This window comes from Quercus lobata, chromosome 11, assembly GCF_001633185.2.
Source record: "Quercus lobata isolate SW786 chromosome 11, ValleyOak3.0 Primary Assembly, whole genome shotgun sequence".
Taxonomy (NCBI): Eukaryota; Viridiplantae; Streptophyta; class Magnoliopsida; order Fagales; family Fagaceae; genus Quercus; species Quercus lobata.
This window is the reverse complement of record NC_044914.1, coordinates 17,435,972-17,440,454: the sequence shown is the minus strand read 5'-3', so window position 1 is coordinate 17,440,454 and position 4,483 is coordinate 17,435,972. Positions and strand designations below refer to the sequence as shown.

The 4,483-nt window shown below is 36.3% G+C and overlaps 1 pseudogene; it reads right to left on the bottom strand.

The window, feature by feature from the left end:
• Nucleotides 1–294: 294 nt before the first annotated feature.
• On the bottom strand, nt 295–2,659 carry LOC115966491 (annotated as a pseudogene).
• Between the last annotated feature and the right edge of the window lie 1,824 nt (nt 2,660–4,483).

Below are 4,483 nucleotides of genomic sequence, written 5' to 3'. Positions count from 1 at the left end.
ATACAGGAATCTCTCTTAGGTATCACAAAACGTGAAGAGCAAGACATTTCCTTATATACGGAATCGTGATTGGCAAGCAATCCTTTACTAAGGTCGTCAGCTTACCCTGCGCCTTCAGTCTTAATCCCGTCAGCTTCATGATCCCGTCAGCCTTAGGGTATGCCTTACCGGTGCTTCTCCCTACACATCCCTTTCATCGATAGTTTTCAAATGAAGGTTGACAGGTTCAATTGCATCCGTCCACCTTTAACCGTCGGCTTATCATATTGTGAGTAGTCTCTATTTTTATCCACATCAAGTTACTTAGACTTTTGCATTTTCAAACTCCACTATAGATTTGTCATGGTTTTTAATTAAATGGGGTGACATGTAACCCTTGTCAATCTGTCCATAAATATCTAACAGAATTAAAAGAAAGGGAGCAGAGGGGGAAAAAATATTAGGAATCAGAGATAAAGGGAAAAAAATGCAAAAAGACCCCTCCAAGTTTAGGTCAAAATTAAACAGACCTCTGATGTTTTACCTGCAGAATGAAACTGCCAAATTGTTCCTTCCGTCTTTCTTCTGTTGGCTCAATGGAAAGGAAATGTTGTCAAGTGCTTCACACATTATTCTTCTTAAAGTAAAATTTACTATAAAAAAAAAAAACATTTTTTTATTTGATATTTATTTTTCTTTTCTTTTCTACCTTAGCTTCTTCTACTTCATCCTCTCTCACTCCTACCAACACAACCACACCACCATCTCCAACAGCCAAGAACCACCACAATTTGCCACTACAAAAACTGGCACACAAGGGCAAAGATTTGACAAAAAAATAGGAGGGATTTGGATTAGAAAAAAAGTGGTGGCCAAAGGGTGGTGTTTTGGGGTTGTGGAGGTGGCAAATCCGAGGCTGTAGGTGTCAGATCTAAGCCAGAGGTAGTGGTTTAGGGCTTGTTGTGGAAGTTTTGGATTGTGTTAGGCCTTGGTTTTGATGGTGGCCAAAGGGTGGTGTCAATTGTATGCACCTAGTCCTTGTTCTGTTTATGATACATTCTGTTGCTAAGAAAATGTAGAAATGAAAATAAAAACTAATAAACAAGATTAAAAGTAGTAGTATCTACTTGTCAGTTGAGGAATGAATACAACAATTTTTCAATTGCATCTATTTGTGTCATGACTGCACAAAATTAAGAGTTTTCTGAACTGGGTACAACTCTTTATGAGTTTTATCTATCTGTGCCTTAAGAAGGAATGAACTTTCAATAGATTGATTCTATAACCTCGATGCTGGTTTTCTTTAGTCCATTTATTTTCCAAAAAAAAAAAAAAAAAACAGTAGGGTAATTATTCATTGCTGGTTTATAAAGTTTATTTTCATTCTAAAATTATGGTTCGATTCAAATTACATTCTGACCCATTTTCTTTCCTTTCTAATTATGTTTTCCTTTCTTTGAGATGGTCATGAATCTTTTCAATTAAAAATCATCTTTAATGACCTACCTTCACTCCTTCTATTATTACAGAGGTCTCAAATGATAACGATGACTCAATAGAGATGACTCATCAGGGCCAATCTTTTCTATAGCTTCAGCAATTAAGTTCCCAAAAAATTCATCATTTCCAGAAGAAATTGTGGCCACAGCTGCAATGTGGCAAAATACAGTTTCAAGATTTTGTTTTTGACAAGTAATTATTATTTTTTAATTAAAAAAAAAAGTACAAAGAGGGGCACAATCCTAATTCACAAGACATGCTCTAAATATTTCTGACTCTGCTTTTAATTAACAAAATGAAAAGGAAAGAAATGCCTTCTATATCATCTCTTCCTTTTACTGGCACACTTTTCTTCTTCAAGACCTTGACCAATTCTTTCAGTCTTATCCATTCCTTTCTTCAAAGAAACCCGGTTAGCCCCGAAAGCAATTGCCAGCGTCCCAGATTTGATCATGGCTCGAACCAAAACAGTTGCAGTAGTTGTACCGTCACCAGCCAAATTATTCATTTTAGTTGCAACCTGCAAGCAGGATATGAAGATTTACATATCTATGATTGCTTTTGTCTTGAGAAATATTAATACAACAACAGGGGAGAGAATTATCTAGCAGCCTTGAATGACCTCCTGGATTAGCATCGCTCCTCCATTCTCAATTGCATCTGAAAGCTCTATGGATCGAGCAATTGTAACACCATCATTAATTACTTGAAGCGATCCAGACTTAGAAAGAAAAACGTTACGGCCTGCATATTTTCACTTAAAATCAATACCTCTATCAAATTAGCAGTATGAAATTAAATAATTTAATTAAAAAAATACTTATATTCTCTTCTGAGTATTTCAGTATGTGTTACATCTAGCATATTATAGCTTTTTTTAAAGTGTCAGAAAAGTCACAAAGGCTTATGCCGTAACAGAACCAACCCCATAAATTGAAAAATAGAAGTTCTCATGTACAACTATTTCACATAGCCAAAGTGAGGCCACCCTAGCTGGCTGAAGCTTATTAAGAAAATAAGCAAATAAATATCACTTCAAACAAAGCTTCAGTTACAACTTACAATCCTTCAAGGCTTCAACTGATCTTATGCCATATTCATAACGAACAGAGCTAGCTTCCCCTTCAACAGCCTTTTTTAATAAACATGCTACTGACACCATGAAAAGCCTAGACCTCATACCTACAATCTTACTATCTTAGGCTTAAACCAGTCCCCATCGATGGCATTAACACAAGTTACACAATTAATGTCATTTTTTGGGTTTCATTCTTATAGTTATGGTGCTAGAAGCAGTTGCAAATAATCTCAATCTGGCTCGTCTGAGAACAATATAATCAGGATTACACTTACATTATCTTCTCTATTTGAGACTTCAAAATATTCTCTTTGGGCCTGCTTTAATAGCAATACTCCTCACAAAATTTGTACTTCTCCACAACCCAGCTGCCCTTTGGTTCCAATAAAGGTTCTGCAACAATAACCCATTACTTCAAAACCAAAATAATACAAAGAGAAAGACATACAGAGAGAGAGAAGAAGACTACAGAAAAGAGAATTTTTTGAGGGAAGAGAAGGAAACAGACATATCCCTATAATAGTTGAAGAAGAAGAAGAAGAAGAAGAAATGGTTTTGCTTTGGGGCTTTGGTTTTGGAATTGGAAGCAGAACAATGACAGACAGGTTTCTGAGGATCTTCAAAGGTTTTGGGTTTGAGGGGTTTTAGTCCAACGACTCGGACCAGTTAACGTGACTCAACTCAACTGAGTCAACTCATGAACTGTCTGCATCATTGGAGCGGTTTTGGGCTCATAGACCCGATTACCTTTTTGGGCCATCCTACAAAACCTAGCACAAACCAGCCTTTCACTTTTCCTCCAAATTATGGAGTTACGTTTTTTTAATCTCATTCCCAACAAAGTATAAAATTCAGCAATCAACCTCACTATCGATTGGTAATATAGAAATTAGTGAATGGTTTTCTATCCATCTAAATCAATATCTAATTTTCTAGCAAATAAATATTATTTTCTTAAATGTACTATATAATGTATTCCAATTAATATAATTGATAAAATTTCATGTTTTCAAATAAAGAATTTTGGAATGAATCTCACCAAAACCGAAAAGAAACTCATTAGCATGTTGAATTAACAATAAAAAGTAAGTTTTTTTTTTTTGTTAAAGGGGAATACTACATTAACTAGCCATAAAAGGCGAAGTGCTGGCTACAAGCCTTAAGGACTACAGGCCAAAAGCATCAGAATCTAAAATAATACAAAGATCTTCCGAAATAGGAGTGTCTAAAACAACAAAATCCCCATCAAGGGTGCATCCTCCTTTGGCAAGATAATCCGCATATCTATTCGCTTCCCGAAAGACATGGCTGATCCTAACTTGCTAGAACTGGCGAAGGAGGAACCTGCAATCATTAAGCAGAGAAGAAAATGAGTTATTGTAAGGCCTAGAAGAGTGAAGAAGGTTGACCACAGTTTGTGCATCTAATTCAACAAGAAGCTTTGAGATGCCAAGCTAGGAAGCAAGTAGTAAACCATCCTTCAACGCCCAAAATTCTGCTATGATACTAGAAGCAAACCCGATATACCTCATGTACCCTTTGACCCACTTCCCTTAATGATCACGTATTAGACCACCCCCACCCACCGTACCCGGATTTCCAAGAGCAACCCCATCAGAATTAAGTTTAAACCAGTCAACAGGTGGTCTGAACCAATGCACTTGAACTGCAATATTATGCTTGGTCTTTTGAGTTTTACTTACACAGTAAAAATACTCTCTCACAGGTTGGATACAAGAAAGATATAGCTTCAGGTTGGCTGGGCAGTTTTCAAAAACAACCATATTTCTATGCTTCCATAACCACCAAACCGCAAAAGGAAAGATGAAGCACCAAGGAAGACCATTAGCTTGAATATTTCTGCTGCACAAGCAATTATTTTTAAGCCAAACTAGCAAATCAAGACTAAGAAAATCAGTAAGAACT